At 39.4% G+C, this 21,623-nt stretch overlaps 2 protein-coding genes across 4 annotated transcripts in view; one reads left to right on the forward strand and one right to left on the reverse strand.

The window, feature by feature from the left end:
• LOC120303065 (sodium channel protein type 2 subunit alpha-like) overlaps window positions 1-20,520 on the reverse strand; it is a 121,311-nt gene extending 100,791 nt beyond the window's left edge. For both annotated transcript variants that reach the window (XM_039332200.1, XM_039332201.1), the window contains exon 1: window positions 18,783-20,520. The gene's annotated coding sequence lies outside the window, so the exon portion shown is untranslated. The remainder of the gene's footprint in view (window positions 1-18,782) is intronic.
• LOC120303066 overlaps window positions 15,929-21,623 on the forward strand; it is a 41,017-nt gene continuing 35,322 nt past the window's right edge. For both annotated transcript variants that reach the window (XR_005555339.1, XM_039332203.1), the window contains exon 1: window positions 15,929-18,731. The gene's annotated coding sequence lies outside the window, so the exon portion shown is untranslated. The remainder of the gene's footprint in view (window positions 18,732-21,623) is intronic.

The raw sequence follows: 21,623 nt of genomic DNA on the forward strand, positions 1-21,623 counted from the left end.
AGGAAGTTTCTCCTTAGTTCTATGTTGCTTCTCTCCTTGATTAGTTTCCATCCGTTGCTTCTTGTCCTGCCTTCAGGTGCTTTGGAGAATAGCTTGACTCCCTCTTCTTTGTGGCAGGCCCTGAAATATTGGAACACTGCTATCATGTCCCCCCTCGTCCTTCTCTTCGTTAAACTAGACATACCCAATTCCAGCAACCGTTCCTTATATGTTTTAGCCTCCAGTCCCCTAATCATCTTTGTTGCTCTTCTCTGAACTCTTTCTAGAATCTCAGCATCTTTTTTACATCGTGGTGACCAAAACTGGATGCAGTATATAAAAGAGAAGCCATCATTTATTTCAGCAACTGATTCCACCACACAGCTTATGTTGCTATTAGGAAGCTTTCTCTAACATTCACCCAAAATCTGTCTTCCTGACACTGATGACCATTATGTGCTATGTTCTATGATGGTGGGAGTAAATAAATGTTGACCTTCTGCTGCATGACACCCTTCAATCATTTTTTTCTCAGGGTTAGCCACCTATCTCCTTCGCTCTCACTTCCTAAGAATTAGTTCACAAGACTCAGGGAGCAGCATTAGTTCACAAGAAGTAGCATTATGTTGATGATTCCATCCTACAACTGGAATTTAAATTGAAAAGCATTGCATAATGCAAAATAGCTGTAAATTGAGAATCCCAATATTTGGAGAAGATAGTAATGGATGATATGGAGAGGGGCATAGCTTCTTGATTTCATTTTTTTTTCCAGTCTTCTCCCCCCCCCCAAAGAGAGTAAGTGATCAAACAAATCTAAGAAAACAATTGACACAAAGAGAGATTTGCAACCCATGCTAATATAGAGATTCTTAGGGAGAACTGTGTTACCATGAGAGGGCTGAACTTTTCATGATTATACCAATTATATCCCAAAATTTGTAAGAAACTTAAAGATGTTACTTCAGAGTCATTTTTGTTATCTGTCTGAAACATGGAGGATGGGCACAGCCTGTACAAGAAAACCAGAGAAGAACAAAAGTTGATCCTATCTTCAAAAAGAAGGAAAAAAAAGACAGTTCATCTAGGAGAGACTGGTCAGTTTTGTATCAAAATCCAGGAAACTCTGGAATAGATTATTAAGCAATTGGTTTAAGAGTATTTAGACAAGAATACATTGCTTGGCAGGAATCTGCATGAATTACCAAGGACAAAACATATCAAGTCAACCAGATCACAAATAACATGCCCATTATCTGAAACTCTGAGTAGACTCTGAAATCAAAGAGTCTCCTTCTAGCTCAAGAATACAGAAGGAAAAAATGGAGAGTGTTCACCAAGAACTCTCTAATGATATGAGGTTAATAAGTTAATGGGATATACATACATATTTCTTCCTCTGACTTTAACTCAATACTGGAAAGGGAAGCACTTAAGAGCTTTTGAAATCAGAAATCTGACCACCAGCTTGAAATGAGGCCTTTTGGACAGCTGTTCCTTGAAAAAATAAAAATAAATCAAATCATGAGAGGAATATCAGAAACTACAGTATAAACTGATGGGATTAAAATCTATAGCAATTTTTAAAGAAGTTATACCACGCCAATATTTTCTCAAGTAGCCAAGATGAATACTGTCCTAACACACATTAAAAAAACTAAGAAAAGCTGAAAAGCCATAGACTAAGTCAAGCTATTGGTGAGGGATTATGGGAGTTGAGGTCTAATTCATCTGGTGGACAGTAAATTGAGGAAATGCTCCACTAGATTTATTTTCTGCAATGGTCATAACTGGTTTTTATATATAGATACTACGTTCACTAAATTATAGCAATAGCATTTAGGCTTATATAACATCCCATAGCGCTTTACAGCATTCTCTGGGGTGTGTACAATATAGAAGCAATATTTGCATATGGCCCCCAACAATCTGGGTCCTCATTTTACCAACCTCAGAAGGATGGAAGGCTGAGTCAACCTTGTCTCCTCAGGATCGAATTCCAGGCTTTGGGCAGAGTTTGCCTGTAATTACTGTGCCACCAGGGCTCCATTTTATGACACAGAAATATAATTTCACTCAACTAGTATATTTTCTGCTTGATAGAAGGAATTATTACTGAAATTTTCCTCAAACATTTCCTTGATATTGAAAACTCATAACTGAGGGAAAGGTGGATCTTATTTTAGGATTGCTCAAGTCCCAAAAATACGAAATAATAAAAATAAAAATTAACACTATTGATGACGAACACCAAGCCTAACTTTTGTCCTTTTCACAGAATCATAGAATTATAGGTCTGGAAGGGACCTTGGAGGTCTCCTAGTCCAACCCTCTGCCCAAGGCAGGAATCCTTATACCATCCCAGATAATTGGCTGGCCAATATTTTCTTGAAACCTTCCAGGTATGGAGCATCCACAACTCTGGGAGCCAAGCTGTTCCACTGACTAATTGTTTTGTCAAGAAATTCCTCCTTATTTCCAGATTGAATTTCTCTCTGATGAGCTTCTACCCATTGCTTCTTGTCCTACCATAATGTGCTATGGAAAATAAATCACTGGCCAATTCCCTGTGAAGCCCTTTTAAGTATTAGATAAAAATGACAAGACGCTGGTATTTTGCTTCTCGCAGCGGAGACTGATATTTTCTCAACGAGCATTATATGGGGATATTGTGTGTGCACACATGCGCGCGCGCACACACAGACGCACACACATGCACACACTGTAGTGACCAAGTATATATTCCTAATTCCTGTCTACAGTTCCAAAATAAATTAATTTGCCAAATTGCTATTGCCCATAATTGGAATTAATTACTGTACCATTGAAGCAATAACGATGATGTGCCTAGGAAGTCAGTATTGACTCTCGGAGACCACATAAATGTTCTCTATGACAGGGCTTTTCAACCTTTTCACAGACTGTATTTTAGGACATGACAATATTCAAGTACCACCAGTGGCTTAGCAAGGTGTCAAAAACTTAACGACAAATATCTTTCTTCAAGTCCATTTTTCAAGACAAAAATGACCAGTCCATAATTAGAGATGACTCCCAGAACCTTTGTTTGCATTCCCAGGATATTAGCAGCCTATTTTCCCCATTTTAATCCTTAGAACCTCCACTCTCCCCCCCCCCCCGAAAAGGCCACCAAAAGCCACATCCAATGGAGCCCTTTTGTCCCCCAAACAAAAAAAGATTTTCCTATCCCTCCTCAGCCTGATATCTAGGAACAAGGAAGCCCTCCCATTTGAAGTTTTCTAAACTTCCTTCATCCAGATTTGGAAAATAAACTGTGGCTGCCTTAAATATTTAGCCCAAACTAACCCAAATTCCAGAAATGTGGTTTTACAGCTGATCAACTGTAGCTGCATGCGCCGATCCTGGGCTCCTTGCTTGTGCTTTGCTAGAAAACACGCCACTTGCTAACTTAGCAGAAGCGCCAGGATCAGTGCCGGGCTCCAGCTGAGCGGTGCTTCTGGGCGGCTCAGCAAAAGTGTGGATCAGCTGTAGCTGTGCACGCCGATCCTGGGCTCCTACCCAGCTCACTCACTCTTCGCCAGAAAACACGCTGCTCACCAAACAGGCCACTCACTAACTCACCCTTCATCCTAAACAGGCCGCTCGCTCGCTCACCCTTCCTCCGAAAACAGGCCGCTCACTCTGTCTCTCCTCACTGCTTTGGTAAGAAAAACCTCTTCTCTTTTCGCTCTGCCCCTTTTATATCTTCTCTTCTCTCCGCCCTCCTCCTCCTTTTCTCTTCCAAGTGCACTGGAAGCACCAATTACCATGTCGCCACATGTGCTGATCCTGGGGATTCTGCCAAGCTCTACAGCGCCAGCTGATCTCCTCCAGGTCTGTGCAGCACTGCTTTAGCTGGTTCCCTCCCCCGCTACACTTGGCTAGGGCTCGTGTACCATCACCCATGTGCTAAAGTACCACTGGTGGTATGCGTACTACAGGTTGAAAAGCCCTGCTCTATGACAAGCTATCCCTATTCAGGTCTTCCATTAGTGGATCTTTTGCTTCCTAATTGAGTCCATCCATCCTGTTGCAGATCATCCTCTTTTTTTTCCTTCTACCTTTCCCCAGCATTTGAGCCTTCTGTACTGGGTCTGTACATAATGTGTGTGAAATATGATCATTTGAACATGGTCATTCATGCCTCGAGTGAGAATTCTGGGTTGATTTGTTCGATGATCTTGTTTGGCTCCCAAGGTATTCTCAAAAATCTTCCCTAACACCAATTTTCAAAAGTGTGAATACTTTTTGCACTCCACTTCTATCCTTCTATTATGAAGGAATTATGAGACAACCTCTAGTAGTAAATTTGGTAAGAGAACCTAAACTCTTGTCTCCATTTAAAATACTTTTTTTAATGCAGGGATCATTTTTTCTTCCATTCAAAAGTCAATAGTGAGATTATAAGAATTGTACTTCAGCACATGAGGAACATACCAGGAACATACCTTCCTTGTGTGTTTCAATACATAGTGATATAAACAAATTGTGTATTATTATCAAAAAGGACAATATTCCAGCTGTACTCACTTATTTTTCAAAATATGTATCTATGTAATGTAAAGCAGTTGCCCTCTATCTTTGTAACAAACCAAGGTAAATCTCACTAGTCTATATCCTAAAAAAGAATATAAAACAGAGCCTGTGGGGAATGTTTTAGATACCATTTCTAGGCATCTATTCTGATCAAAGAAAACCTTAAAATTGCAAATCAATGTCCATAAGAACTCAAGACACATCAAAGACTGTGATGCTATCTCCCATCTTATGACAACAGAACTTCTTTTAATCATGCAGAAATGCTAATTCACTAATTAACCCATTATATTAAACAATCTGCAAATTACTATTTCAAAATTTAATCTTCTAATGTAGCAAGTAGATCAAGGAGCTAATCTTTGTGCAAAAAGAAGCTGCTTAAAAAATATTACCGTGGTTGTCAAAGTTCACAGCTAGTATCAAAGGGATGAGAATTCTAAATTGTCCTGCATTACTATTTTTTTCTGATAGTTTTTTAAAATATGTGGGTTAAGTTTATCCAAGGTGTAGTAGCATTTGTTTTCTTACATTTCTTGCCAAAACAGGATGAGAAATCAAGCTACTGTTGCTGTTATATTTGAGCATTTTGGAGACTGAAAAACAAGTGAGCTGGGGGGGAACTGTTTTGCTGCATATTCCTTATGTAGATGAACATAGTCACTAGCAATGAATTAAGACAGCAAATGATTAAAACAATTATTTACAAATAATAGCTGCTTATGACTAAGCAGTTCCAATGCTGCAAGCTTTGGTTACATCATGTCCAAATAGAAGATCTTTGTGTCCAATGCACAAGCAAATTAAATAATTGAATTATGCCTGTTTATGGAAAGTGCAGCAAGAAACCTCTTCTTGCAAACATTTCAACTATTTCAGTGCCAACATAACACAGGAAGAAAAGTAGGAATAATTGGGAAAATATTTATGAAAAGCCAAGCTCTAAAAAAGTATAATATACTTGATAAAGACACAAGAGCACAATATGAAAATGTTAGCCTACAATTATATGTTTTAATGACTCTTCCTGAGTTTTCAACATCATGAATACTCCTTCTCTTTTTTAAAAAAGCCTTTCATGGCATCTCCTTACACAGGGATAGAGATTTTTTCTTGGAGATTCTCTCTCACAAACTCCAGCAAGTCATAATCCGCCTGGCTAATAGCAACAGATGATCAGAACTGTATCCAGAAATCATTTCTGCCTATATGATTATCTCCTTTAGAATTAAAAAAGAGCCATTGTAAAAACATTCCATACAATTTATTGCACATTTAAGAACTGGGATGTTGCAAATTATTAGTCAAATAATTAGCTGTTTAATAAAATTAACTACCATGGTTTATGGTAGGCCACAAAAACAAATATTGCAATGTGTCTTGTTGCTGTGAAGAATTGCTTATTTAGAACGAAATAAACATTGGGGAAATAATGAAATTAGCTTAATAATCTTGCAATATCTTAAATCATTTAACAAACTAAAACAGAACTATATCTAATCCAATATCAGACAAAGAAACAAACAAATTATGCATCTAAATTATTATTGTTATCAATTTCAAATAATCCCCATAATAAGATTGTCTGCTGGAAGCAGCTTCTTTAGTCATATTTTTGCCCTCCCTGTTCTATAGCATGCCAATTTGCTCAAATCTAACACAAAAATAATTAATAAGAAGTTTAGTTCAAATTCTCAATTCTTAAGTTCCAGTTCTCATGTTTTATCTGTCATTACAGGCAAACAAAAGCATATGAAATATATTAATCTTATAGTCTAACCAAGGACAGCCAAATGATTCTGCTTTTCAATATCTTACCATTTGTTGAGATGACATCTGTTATGCTTGTTTATTTAATTCAATTATTAAATTTACATAGCTGTCCATCTTATGCTTGTGATTCTGGGTGATGCACACCATTAAAAAACATAAAACCAAACAATTGATATACTAAAACCATTAAAAATAATTATAGCAGTGAAATACTAGACTAACAAAAAGACAAGGAAGAGTGCATTCTAAACTTAAATACAGCCATTTAATGAACTCCACACTTCCATCGGATCTCCAGGCCAGATGGCAGAACCAAGTTTTAAGATGTTTCCAGGGAGCCAATAGGGTTGGGGCCAAACTCACCTTGGTGGCATGGGACGGGGGAGATGTTCCGAGGGTGGAGGGGGCATAGCAGAAAAAGCTCTCCTTCTGCCAAACAAAGCTCCTTTGCCAGCTGAACCTGCAAGCTGCCCCACCTGCTGAATTAGATGGGATGGCAGATTAACCAGGTAGAGGTTGGACTGGATTAGTCTGTGACTTGCCTTATAGTTAAAAAAAAGTTTAAATGCCTGTTTATAGAGTTGCCAGTTTAAGAAAATCAATTATAATACCTTTACTAAAATAATTTGACTAACTAATTATGGGCCTGTAATAAACATCATACCCAATTAGCTGAACCTAGTTGATTTTGAAAAAACTAAATACAGTAGAGTCAGACTTGGATGGAATCTCTAGAAAACTCGCAGCTGTAGGTTAAATTGGAAAGCGGGGAAATATCGCAGAAGGGAGTAACAAATGACTCCCATATGATTGCCAAGAAAACCACTTGGATATATAAGTAGTCCTCAACTTATGACCATTTGTTCAGAGACTGTTCAAAATTACAACCATGCTCAACAAAGGGATCTGCACCTAAAGTTACAGACATTTCAGTGCCCCCGTGGTCAAATGAACAAAATTTGGGTGCTTGGCAATCCATTCCCCCTTATGACCGATTGCAGGGATATTGCAATTACTCTCTCTTGCCTATGTTTCCCCCTATCCCGCTTCATTAGGTCCTTGGGGCCACCCACCTAGGTTCCCATAGACCTTGGTTTTCCTTCCTGCCTCACTGGGTTCCACACCTTTGGGCCTTCTACCCCACTTCCCTGTCACAGCTCACCTCACTTATCTTTTCCACAAATTGCCTTTCCCAAGGAGAACTGGCCTACCCGCTGCATGGCCTTCCTATATAGAAGCTGCGTGGTGCTATGCCAGAAGCGGACACCATTTTGGCCTATGAGGAAATGGAACCAATTACAAAATAACAACTTTGAGCTTAGAAAGTTATAAATAGATTAAGGGTCCAGCTAAATTTGGAGTAAGTGTTTGAAATTATAAAGAATCCTTCTTGTGGGAAACAAATTTATTTGGATATTTGCAGAACACAAAGACGAACTTTTAAAAATGCAGACTAGAGGGAATTAAATATTTTAGTAAAAGAAAAATACACAATTAAATGACCCAAAACATTATGACATTGACAATACTAAAGAAGCTTTGAAAAATGGAATCAGAAGTTAATACCAACACTGTCAATAGCAATGTTTGTTTCTATGGAAAGACTGTCACCAAAAGATATTATGGAAGAAATAGCAGATGAGGAAGCCAGAGATGGCATCGAAAAGTGAGTCTACAAGTGACAGGCTATGAGAATGACAGGGAAAAGGATGTTTCAATGGACACACAAAAGAAATGAGTTGATGTTCTAAATATCAAAAGATAAACAAACAAACCAAAAGAGTGACCTGGATCATTTATATATATATATACATACATATGCATATACATATATATGTATATACGTATATACATATATATGTTTTCTGAGGTTTTCGCGGGTATTTGTATGTAGGTCTTTGGTTGTTCGGGTTTTCTCCCACGTAAAATTTTACGTGGGAGAAAACCCGAACAACCACAGACCTACATATATATATATATATATATATATATATATATGGTTTAAAAGAGGCTTGTTAAAGCTTTGGAGAATCTTGTGAGTAGGGACAAAGAAGAAATGAAATCAAATTCTACAACATTATTTGAATGGACTAAAAACTGAAACTGTTAGAAGTAATATAAAGTTGGTTATCTGATCAAGGTTAACATAAGGTATATTATGGATCATCACACAGTCAGCCAGATGCTCAGACTGAATTTGGCATTCTGTCTACCTATGATGTATATTATTATTATTATTATTATTATTATTATTATTATTATTATTATTATTATTATTACCTTTAATGGACTTTCTGCTGATTAAAAAGATTATGCTTTATGGATTTGTCTATCAAGAAGAGATGAACTATGACTCAACCTTTTTAATGTCGCGACCCCAACCGGTCGTAAGTCGAGGACTACCCAACCAGTCGTAAGTCGGGGACTTTCCCTGCCCAGGAGCGCCACGCATGCGTGGTGCCGCCCCCTGTGCCGGCCCAGCCCAAGGGAGGTAAGGCATCCGCAGGGCCCCAAGCACGCCAGCAACCCTCCCTGCGCCCGCCGGCCTCCCACCTCCCACCCCTGGCCCTCTTTTACTTACATTTTTAGTAGTTGCTCAGCAGGGAGGGGTGGAAGCTTTCAGACAGCTCGCCTTCGCTGCAGACAACTTGTAGCACCGTTTGCAGACTGACTGGGGCTTTTGGCGGGCTCAGCAGGGCAGAGACAGCCTGGACAATTCCTATTGGCTTTTGAAAGCCAATAGAATTAGACTCTATTCAAGAGAGTCTATTCTATTGGCTTTCAAAAGCCAATAGAATAAAAGTAGCACAGCTAAGGAAAAGGGGGAAAAAATGGCAGACTGTGTTGTTTGGCGACCTCCATGAAATGGTCGTTTGACCCCAAATGGGGTCGCGACCCACAGGTTGAGAACCGCTGGACTATGGGATGAAGAGATCATTAACTGTAAACTAAGAGTGAGTGAAGAATGTTGTGATGAAGGTTGGAAGTCACTTCTTTATATATATTTTTCTCTTTAACATATTCTTACTCTCCTTTTTTCTTTTTTCACTCTTTTTTCTATTCCTTTTTTTCTTCATTAGATTTTATTACTATAATTAGGATCCTTAATAAAAAAAACACACACACACTCTTTACTTCAGTTATAGTTTATCTATATCTGCTCTGATATAGATAATAGTCATATGGGTTGTGATTCATAATTCTCTCTCATACACATGCTATTTTATGGGATTTAGAATGTATACATCAGGAGGAGGGGAAAGGTAGCAACATGTTGCTGGGATTATAATTTTACTTTTTCTGGAAAGAGCTGCACACCATATGGAGCAACTAATCTAGAAATGTCTGTTGATTCAATGCTGTCTTCCAGACATTAGGAGCAGCAAGAAAAATATTTTTGCAATTAGCATGTTCCTAGAATGTGTTCTCAAGTTCTATGGACCCAATAACATTTATTCATGTTTTGACTCATCCTAGTTGGCCCTCTAATGCACTTCTGTACTCCTAAATTAACATTTTGTGGCTTCAGTTATAAAATGTGGTGTATATTGTGGGATACCATTTTCTGGGCTCAATTCAAGACTACCTATAACCCGAGCAGATATTAATATTACTATACTGTACTGTAAAAGGCTCTTTTAAAGAAGCTCCCTCTTGTCAGAGATAAGTGAATTTTAGAACAAGGGGAAAAAAAACAGGAGATGGAATCTCAATTACAAAAACAAAAACGCTTCAGCTTTAAGTTTTTCATTAATGCAAATCATATAACTATGAAAATCAAATTCTCTCTACAGTAGTTTAAAATATATTCAAATTCTTTCCAAGAGAATTCTCTTAAGGTTTACAGACATTAGAAAATGTAATTTGAAATATATATATAAATATGTATGTATGTATGCATGTATGCATGTATGTATGTATGTATATGTATATATGTATATATGTATACATATACGTTTTCTGAGGTTTTTGCGGGTGTTTGTATATAGGTCTTTGGTTATTCGGGTTTTCTCCAACGTAAAATTGGAAGTGCCTTGGTGACGTTTCGACGAAGTCCCATTCGTCATCTTCAGGCTGGTGTTTCTGGTTTCGTGCTCCTAGAAGCACGAAGCCAAAAACACCAGCCTGAAGTGACGAATGGGACTTCGTCGAAATGTTGCCTAGGCACTTTCAATTTTACGCAGGAGAAAACCCGAATAACCAAAGATCTACATACATACATACATATATATAGTTTTTCAGACAGACGGTCTGATTGATTACACCTTGGCATTTTAACTGCTATGCTATACTGCAGTTCTACTTTTTTACAACCTCTTTTGCCTTTATGGGATTCGAACCTGGGCAGTTTACATTAACCACCAAAGAGTGTGGCTAACTGATGAGAACAGAATGAGCTCGAAATGGCCATATTAGTCTCCCAACTTCATTCTTTAACTCTTTGTCAAGAAAAAAGAAATCTGGATTTAGATAGATAGATAGATAGATAGATATAGATATATCCTTAATACCATTAAAAATGTGAATCCTGGGCATACACATGTCAATAAAAATATAGGAAAAACGAACACCAGGATAAAAATAAACAGGACCGTTTAATATAAACAAGCCTCTGTGTGTGTGTGTGTGTGTGTGTGTAAATACCTGCTATAAATCACACCATCCATACTTATGTATTTTAAATTAAAGTTCCATTTATTCTTGGGCAAAGATCTAAAGAAGATAGAGTAATTGGTGAGACAAATGCTATTCTCTGGAAAAGATTCTGAATCCTTGTGCATATTATTTCCACACAGCTTTGCAATTATTCTTAGTTCTAGCTACATGTATTCTCCTCAAAGGTGACACTGCTCCTGGAAAAAGGCCTCTCCTGAAGGCAGATTAACTTAAATATAGAAATAAAACTGTCCTTTACCAAATATCAATACAGACCTATGTCTATCCTATAACTTTCATGCGTTTACAAGTATATTTGTATAAACTATTTAAATCATTTATGATGTCAAGGCTCAATAAAGCATTTTTTCTGTAAAACTTAACAAATTAAAGTCCTCGGCATGGAGTCTTTCCAGTATAAATATCAAAGATAATAATAATAATAATAATAACAACAACAATAACAACAACAACAAATGGGACCACAAAATAGATTCAATAATAAAAAAATGAAGAAACTGAAGTGTTCTGGGACTTTAGAATTCAAATTGACAAGCACTTGTCATGTAACACCCTAGACGTAATAGCGGTTAGTAAGAAAGACAAAAATATCTGGATACAAAGACCTGCAAATATCAGTAAAATGACTGTGACAAAAGAAAGCAAAGATAGTACCAATAGTAACAGGTGCCTCAGGCACAATCCTAAAACATCTGGAGCAATACTTGAACACTATCGATGCTGACAAAATCACCATCACTCAATTACAAAAAATAGCTTAAAATACAGAATAACAGAGTTGGAAGGGACCCTGGAGGTCTTCTAAACTAACCTCCTGATCAAACAGGAGACCTTATACCATTTCAGACAAATGGAACACAACAACTTTTGAATGCAAGCTGTTTCATTGATTCTAACTGTAAGGAAATTTCTCCTTAGTTCTAGGCTGGTTCTCTCCTTGATTAATTTCCATCCATTGCTTCTTGTCCTGCCTTCAGGTGTTTTCGAATAATAAGCTAACCCTCTCTTCTTTGTGGCAGCCCCTTAGTTTTTGGAACACTGCAATATATTTTCTTTTCATTAAACTAGACATACCCAATTACAGCAACTGTTCTTTATATGTTTTACCCTCCAGTCCCCTGATCATCTTTGTTGCTCTTCTCTGTACTCTTTCTGGAGTCTCAACATCTTTTTTATATTGTGGCAACAAAAACTGGACTACAAAAGTATAGTCTTACCAAGGCATTACACAGTGGTACTAACACTTCATGTGGTTTTGATTCTATTCCTCTGCTAATGCAGCCTAGAACTGGGTTGTTTTTTTTGGCAACTGCAGCACCAATATCCTTTTCACAATTATTACCCATTGTACCAAGTCAACCTATTCTATATCTACACATTTGTTTTTTTTATTGCCTAAATGTAGAACCTTAGTTTTCTCACCACTGAATTTCATTTTGTAAGACAGGGCCCAGAGTTCAAGTCTGTCGACATCTTCTGTATCTTGAACCTATCTTCTGGAGGATTGGCCCTTCCTGCCAGCTTGGTGTCATCTGCTTTTTTGGAACAGCTTACATCTTGCAATGATACCTTTAACAACATCCAACAACATCTGCCTATCCTAGGTCCTCTGGAAAGACTTGACAAATGGATAAGAATACCAAATCCAATCTAATGGCTGACTGCACAACCATTAATAATAAAATAGACAAAAAGAATAAAAAATGAAAAAGCTAAAGTTCTCTGGGACTTTAGAATTCAAACAGACATCTGCCACACAACTCCCTAGACTTAACAATTGTTGATCAGAAAGACAAAAAAAGTCTGGATAATGGATATTGCAATACTTGGAGACAGCAGAAGAGAAAGAACTGGAGTAAATCACAAAAGCAGAAATATAAAGATAGAAATAGAACCTGGCTGACTTTGTTACCATCCATAATAATACATTATTAAGAATAGATAATAAAAGACAATACTGATGAAAGTATTATGCAAATAAGTACTTATTATAATAATGTAAATTATATAATGTAAATCATTATTTTCATATTTATGTAAATAAGTACTTACTAATTTCAGCATCCTATATATATATATATATATATATATATATATATATATATATATATATATATATATATATATATATTATTTGAATACAATCTAAACTAGGATCCACAAGTGTTTTGAATTACATCTGGAAGGAATCAGGTTGCCTATGCAATCCCAAACTGTTCATGGATCCTCTGCATTGGCAATAGATCAAGTCATTGACTCCTCTCAAAGCCTGTATTTCTAAATGGCATCAAACATGGAGCAAATTCTCCTCAAATTAGCGCCTAAACTGGCTGGAAATTCTGGGATCCCATCATAGGTAGAAAGTACCAACTTTTGGAAATGCTGGCCAAAAAGAAAAATGGGATTTGCAGGCACCATTCTATCACAGCATATTCTTCTATTAAACTTCTTTTGCTATCAGCCTGTATACCAGTGGTTCTCAACCTTTTTAATGCCACGACCCCCAACCGGTCGTAAGTCGAGGACTACTCAACTGGTGCAGCACCGTTTGCAGAATGGGACTTTTGGCGGGCTCAGCAGGGCAGAGACAGCCTGGACAATTCCTATTGGCTTTTGAAAGCCAATAGAATTAGACTCTATTCAAGAGAGTCTATTCTATTGGCTTTCAAAAGCCAATAGAATAAAAGGGAGTAGCACAGCTAAGGAAAAGGGGGAAAAAATGGCGGACTGTGTTGTTTGGCGACCCCCGTTGAATGGTCATTCAACCCCAAATGGGGTCCCGACCCACAGGTTGAGAACCACTGCTGTATACCATATAGTTATAGGAACAGCTGAAACAAAGCTTTCTTTACACCTGTGTTTACATACTTTTGTTTAGTACAAGGAATGCTCTAACTCAGAGGTCCCTAACCTTTTGGGCACGAGGGACTGATTCTGTGGAGAGAGATTTTCCCGTGGACCAGAGGGTGCGTGGTTTTGTGAGCTGCCTGCATCCCGCAGATGGGACTTCGCTAGTTTGTGCGGACCGGTTGCTGGCATGCCGCGGCCTCGTACTGGGGTTGGTGACCCCTGCTCTAACTTATTACTCAATTTAGAGTAGGCTGTCCTGTGTAAACTGAATATTTTGAGCAAGGCTGAACAAACATTAAAAAGGCCACTATACAAAGGTCATAGTCCACTGGTATGAAGCATCATTCCCCCCCACCCCCAAATACTGAGGCAGCCGTGATTTCTGGAAGGCTCAATTGCACAACAGCTTTCCTGAGTGGTTTCACAAGCATATGTGTGCACAGCTGCTTTGCTGACAGTCCAGATAGGAGTGTTCTCAATGCAGACAGACAACTTAGGAAAGCCTTCAAAGCAGACTACCCTCAGCCTTCTAGGAAATGCAACAACACTTTGAAGGGAAATGCTTGTTCATGCCAACATGCTTTGCAAAGTACCCTTCTAAACTTATTTATTCATGAATAAGAGAAAAGCAAAAGTAGCATTTTTACGTTCACAGTAATTGAAAGCAACTGCTTGTATAGTGCATAGAGTCTACCTCCTTGTTAATTATTAATATGACAAACCTGTAATATATTGGAGAGAAATTTTCTGAATTTATCCTTGTTTTAAAGGAGGAACCACCTGCTGTTGGTGAAATGCTTCTTTATTATTATGATATGGTATGAGATGGTTTGGTTGACTTTGGATTTAGATCCGTTGTTATGATAGTTGAAAGTTTTTATAACTGCAAGGGCTATTGCAGAAAATGGTTCTTGTTCCTCGGTTGCCCAACATTACTATTAAGATCTGTTTGAAATATTTTGCTACTGCGGACACGATTGGTGTAATATAGTTCTCATGATTAAAGTGTGGGTATATAAATTTGCAAACTTAAATAATCAACCATTAATCAATACGGTAACCTATTTCTAGAGGGGCGGGAAAGAATGACACAGCTGAAATAAATGGAGGTAACCGATAAGCCTGTGAAACTCACTGGTGGGCAACAATGGAACAAAAGTCCAGAAAACTTAGTATCTTCTAAAGAATGTTATTTTTTTTCACAACAGTTAAAATATGATAATGATATTAGGCAGGTCAAAAGTCTTCAACTGATACATGGATCATCATTATATTTTTCTGGGATGCTATGATCTGGAATACATCACGGACAATAAAACATTAATGCAGCTGTATGTTAAAAACAGGATTTTAAACTTTTGTGATCCAGTTTTTCTCTTCCTGAAGAGGATTATTTTAGAAGTTCCATACCATATCTTCTCTCTGAATTGCAGAAGCATATTTTCTTCTGGTTATTATACAATTAGTATACTTTCTTGTGTAATACAACATAAATAACTCAAGTAAGAAAGACTCAAAGATGGAACCAAGTATTTTATTCATCTCTTAAACCTATAACTCTGTGCCCAAGATTTGGCAATGAAGAACTGCTATTAATGCTGAGCAGGAGAATACTATTACTAACAGCAACAACAACGTCAACATTATGAAACTTTCAACGTGTCTATTTAGATCAGGTAAGAAGCATTGAGAAGGTGATTTTGCTCTGGAACAGGCAGAGGGAATTGTCTCCCCTGCAGCGATTCTACTTAAAAGCCCCTCTTTTCATTGTATCATAGTTTGAGAAAGTTAAAGCCATGATTTCCAATGATGTTGAGGCTATAGTTTTGTCCACCCCAAACAATGTGGTCTAGGTTCCATCCATTAAAAAAAATATTCTGGTGGAACCAAGTGGGCCTTCTCTATGGCACCTGCCATCTGGAACAGCATCACCCACAAGATGTGTACAGTCCTCACCCTGGCCATGTTTAAATGAGCTTTTGAAACCTGACGCTGTCCTCAGACCCCAGATCAAAGTGGGTGATGGACCCTTGGGCAATGTTTTGTCTTTTAGAGGATTGATTTTTTTCCCCCCTGGATTTTTCCATTGAATTTTTTTTAACCAAGTTTTTATTGTTGTATTATATAAATTTCCTAGAGTCGTAACAATCAAGGGTAGCTTATAAACCCAATCAATCAATCAATAAACCAATAAATGTTTCACTGAAGTCAGCAGGGAATATTTTGCTAAAAGTCACAATGATGGCCAGAGGAATCTATTTTAAAGTCTTACAGGAATGGGACGAAATTCTTATTCCTAAGCAAATGCTGATTAGAACATTCCCTTTTTAAGCTCTGGGTAAAGAGAAACTGGAGGAACCTCCCTAAAAGTTTGTGGGCTTAACGGAGAACTTCTTTGGGTTAGGTTCGATCAGAAAAATGGAGAACTTCCAAGTTTGTGCCAAGAGAAATTAGGGAATGACTTCATTCTGAGTATCAGTTCATCACAAATCAGAACAGGTAGAGCTTCACTTATACTAGAAATTCAAAGTAACAGTCCTTCTCCCATAAGAACCTCAAAGGAAAACAGAATACGTCTCCTTGTCTCTAGTATCCCGAAATGAAATAGAGTTGTTAGCCAAATGCAAGCCTCAAATATGTATTGTAATAATTACTATTATTTACTACTAGCATTAAAAAGTTCTGAGACTAAAATAAATAAAATAAAATAGACAAAATCCCACTGGGGAATTATCACTTTATGTTACAATTACATTGGGGAAAAATGTTATGAGGAATCCTCAACTCATACTGCTAAAGATTTGTACCAGTGAATTGCCCTAATCTCCAATCTGAATTCAACGGAATCTATCAGCATGGACAGGTTATACAGCCTGACTTCCACTGAGACATAAGGTTTCAGAAAGTATAATTTACACAGCCTATGAGCTTTACACAGCAAGATCAAATCAGTCAGTCCTAAAGGAAATCAATCCTGACTGAAGTTAAAGCTCAAACACTTTGGCCACCAAATGAGAAGAAAGGACTCATTGAAAAAGACCCTCATGTTGGGAAAGATTGAAGGCAAAAGGAGAAGAGGATGACAGAAGATACGATGGTTATTCGACAGTGTCATAGACACAGTGGACATGGGTTTGGGCAGACTCCAGGAGACAATAGAAGACAGGGGGCCTGGCGTGCTGCGGTCCATGGGTTCGCAAAGAATCAGGCACGACTTAGCTACTGAACAACATGAGGTTTACACAGACACAGGCAAATAAGCAATGATTTTAATACATGTTAATGTAAAAAAGTTGGAAAACCTGGATAAAGAAGGCTCCTACTAGATTCTAACCTAAGCCTATCTATTCAAGCAGTCTGATTATTAACGAGATACCTTTGGAAACTCCCAAAACAGAACAATAAAGCAAAGCTAAATTTCTCTTCCTACTTCCCAGAGATACAATCCTACTGATTCTGTCCATTTTGAATTATGAGTCATCTTTCTGATCCTAAATTATGTTGTGGAAATAACATATGGAATAACTACCAAATGATCTGTATGTGGAAGGGCTTGTGCTTCTTTTAAAATGCTACGAAAACAAATTAAAAATGTTCATATTCTGCAGCAGGTTCTGTCTTGTAAATCTCAAAATTCTAGCTGAGAATAGAAATAATTCCAGAAATCTGAATTCTAACAACTTTTGCTACATAGATATTCTTCCTACATAACAGCAGCCTTGGTTTCATCAAGCACCTAGAGGGAATCTGGATGGGAGCTTATTTATATAGGCTAAGCTCAGAGTCCTGCATTCAGAAACCCTACTGTCAGAACAGCAGTCCTCCATTTCTTCATACACCATGCAAATTCAGGGCTAAAGTTGCTTAAACCACAAAAGAACATATAATGCACCATGTGAAATGAGACTTTTATTTATCCAATACAATACAGTAGTCCTATTGGTCCACTAACAGGGCCACTTCAGGAGATTCAGCTGAAAACAAAAGACAAGATGGTGCCTGCCTCTACTCTATGGACAGAAGCCATCAGTAATGGCAGCAACTCTTATTTTCTTGATATATCAACACAAGACGCTCCTTGGAGACTTTCTGTCTATCTTGCCACATCCTGATCCAAGAAAATGAAAGGGCCTGCTGAAGGACTGCTTCTACATCACCTCCCAACATTTGTTGCCTGAAGTAGTTCCTTTATTTTGCCCAATAGTTTATACATTGTTTTAGAGGATGGATCCAAATCTTAACCATTGGCAGGATCCACAACAAGAAGAAGAAATCATTAAGCGAGGAAACTTTTTGCCTCTCCACAGGTCTTCAAGTTGGTTGCTCAGGAAGAGGATGAGGAAGAGTAATGGAGGAAAAATGTTACTGGATGTACATGACTGAAATAATGTAAACGTCTCGGGGTATATTTCCTAGAAGACAGTAGAAGTATAAGACAGGCACTTTTAAAAGGAAAGGTGTAGGGGTGGGGTGTCCCCCTATCTGCCTTTGGACCAGAGGTCTCTGAGAAAACATGGTTATCAGCGCTTAGCAACCAACCCAGGAAGGATGAGAGAAGGGGTAGCTCCACCTACACCCCCCCAAGCTTCGCCTCTCTCTCACGCCCCTCCTATAAAGAAAACAAGAACGTCTTCAGAAAAGTGGGGAGGGGGGAGCGGAACCGAGTGGCTTCTACTTTTGAGCTCCTCAAACGAATCCGAGCGGCGTTTGGTGGAGAAAAGAGCCACGGTTTTGGTTTTTTTTTTATAAAACAGACAGAAAATCCGGGACGCGCGTGGTGGGGACGTTCAACAGGAACGTGCTGGAGCCGAAGATAGGCGCTCGGGTGACTTCCCCCTCTTCCTCGAGCATCGTCCCCGGGGCAGCCTTCTCTGTTCCCAGCCAAAAAGAAAAGAGTAAGGAAGGGAAGGGAAACCGTGGAAGGGGGGGGGGGGGAAGGCACTTACTTGCTCCCATGCCCCGAAGGTGGAGTTTTCAGCACAGCTACAAAGGAAGCCTCCGCCCCGCTGCCAGTCTTTCTCTCTCTGTCTTTTTGGTCCACCTTACTTTCCCCCCCTTTCTTTCCTTCCTCTTAGGTACTTTTCTCAGCGCAGTGACACCCTAGCTTGGTAAAAGTGACCCTGCCAGCAATACCTGCTGCAGCGGGGGGGGGAAAGCCCAGAGCCCGGCTCTCCAAGGCTTGAAAACAACGGCGCTGGTCTCACTGGCGGTGGCAGGAGCGACGGCGCCCTTTCTCTTGCCCACGTGAATCAAGAGCGGCTCCGCCCGGGCTCTGGGGACCAAACCAACAGGCGGGCAGGCGGTGGAGTGCCGGAGGGAAGGGCGGCTGCGAAGGGCGTTGCTCCAGCTTAGAGCGGAGGAGAAAGCCGGCGAGGAGCGCTTGCTGCGCCCGCCCGTTCGAGGCTCCGGTCTACAGGGCGGATACTAATGTGCGCGCGAGACAGAGATGCGCGCAAGTATGCAGGAGAGACCTCGGAAGGGAGGGGCCGGCGGCAGGCATCTCCGGGAACAGGAGGCGCCGAGAGAGAGAGAGAGAGAACGAGTCGCTTGGAGTAATCCGCGCAGAAGCTCCACGCGGGAGGGTGGGGAATTGTGAAAACTGGAAACGAGTTGCCGATCTCTTGAGAAAGATTTGGGATGCGGCTAAGGCAAGGCAAAAGGCCCGAGACCTGTTGACAGCGGAAATAGCCGCGCGGCAATGCTGAGTAAACGAAGAAGGGTTGCACGGTTGGAACCTGATTAGCAAAGCAAGCACCCTGACCATCAGAATCACTTTGAGGCTGGAGGAAGCATTTTATCCATACGGCCCTCAGCGGGACTTAATCCCAAACCTGTGGCGGCGCTCCTCTAATATGCTCACTGAAGTATGATGTACAGCATTGCTGTAATCCAACTGCATGGCTTCCTAACATAGCCGTTTAGTTTTCTCACGTTGTGTTAATACAGACCATGGGGTTCGTTCTGACTCACTTTGGAAGAACAGCGTAGATTACATGTGTTTTAAAACAGACGGAATTCACATCTGTACTTCGCAGAGGCTGTAGCATAGTTCCAGAAAAGTGTATCTTCCTAACTTGGTGCCTTCCATGTATATTTTGTAGATGATGTCCAGGAACTTTGGAAGTAGTGTTTCCGATACAAAGGACCAGGCTGGGGAAGACCAACACCCCCAAAACTAAAAGTCCATTTATGTCTTATTGATTTAAATTATAAGCAAGTAGATTATGGTTGGACATCAGGTAAAATTTCCTAACAATAGTTGCTCAGTGATGGATCAGAATAAAGAATAACAAGGTTGGAAGGACCTTAGAGGTCTTCTAATCCAACCCCTTGCTCAAGCAAGAGACTGTTTATCATTCTGGACTAATGGCTGTCCAATCACTTCTTTAAAACCTCCAATGATGGAGCACCCATAACTTCTGGAGGCAAGCCATACCGCTGATTGTTCTCACTGCTAGGAAATTGTTCAACTCTAGATTGGATCTATCTCCATAACTTTTTTGCCCTCAGGTGCTTTGGAGACTAAGGCAACCTCTTCTTCTCTGTTGCAGCCCCTCAAATATTGGAAGACGGCTATCATGGCACCTCTAGTCTTCTCTTTATTAGCCCTAGACCAGGCGTAGGCAACCCAAAACACTCAAAGAGCCACTTGGACCCATTTCCCACCGAAAACAAAACACTGGGAGCCGCAAAATGAAGATAACACTGCATGTATCCTTTTTTTACCTTTATGATATATATATGCAGTGTTATCTTCATTTTAGATGTCAAAAGAGTCTGTCTCCCTCCTTCCCTTTCCTTTTTTTCTCTCTCCCTCTTTCCTCTCTTCTTTCTTTCTCTCTCCCTCTTTCTCTTCTCCCCCCTCTCCCTCTCTCCAACCTTCTGCTCATCTGGCAAGGTGGCTTCAAGCTGCTCTCCAACAAGCTGACACACATTCTTATTGGGCTAGCTTGGGTAGGCAACCTCAGCTCTTTTATGATTCATGAACTTCAACTCCCAGAATTCCTGAGTCAGCATAGCTGGGCTAGCTAGCTCTCTTCTGCCCTTCCTGCTGAGACGCAGCAAAGGGAGGAGCCTCATCGGATAAGCTTGTCAGCTCTCAGAACAGGGTGAGGCTACTTCACACACACACACACACACACACACACACACACACACACAGAGAGAGAGAGAGAGAGAGAGAGAGAGAGAGACAGAGAAGTGAGCTGCAGGGGAAGGCTCAAAGCCGCATGCGGCTCTGGAGCCGCAGGTTGCTGACTTGTGCCCTAAAGATACCCAGTTCCCACACTGCTCATCGTGTGCTTTATCCTTCAGTTCCCTACTCATTTTCATTGCTCTTCTGTTTCTAGAATCTGTTTAAGGCTGGCCATTGGTGGAAAATGCCATAGAAGTAGTTTTCCAAAATCTCCATAATTTCTAATTTCTGGGCCCTGAAAATTCAAGAACATTGTTACAGTTTAATTTATATTAAAAATTTATAGGCTATCATAGCCTATTACACTCTGGACCAATTACAAAATACAATGATACAATAACCTAAAAATACAAGCATCATCAATAAGAAAACAAATTGGTTCTCCAAGGTAGTTAATTGGAACTGTTTTTCTTACTCAAACTAGGATGGATCAATTATGGTGGCAAAAGCTGGCATGCCATTGGAGATGGCGTGGAAACCGCTATAAATCATCGGCATGGCAAAATGGATTTTTGTAATACCAATGCCATGCTACAAAACTACCCTAATAAAAACAAAAGAAGTCCAATATGGGCAGAACCAAATGGATTTA

This window comes from Crotalus tigris, unplaced genomic scaffold, assembly GCF_016545835.1.
Source record: "Crotalus tigris isolate CLP2741 ecotype Arizona unplaced genomic scaffold, ASM1654583v1 scf7180000024454.734221, whole genome shotgun sequence".
Taxonomy (NCBI): domain Eukaryota; kingdom Metazoa; phylum Chordata; class Lepidosauria; order Squamata; family Viperidae; genus Crotalus; species Crotalus tigris.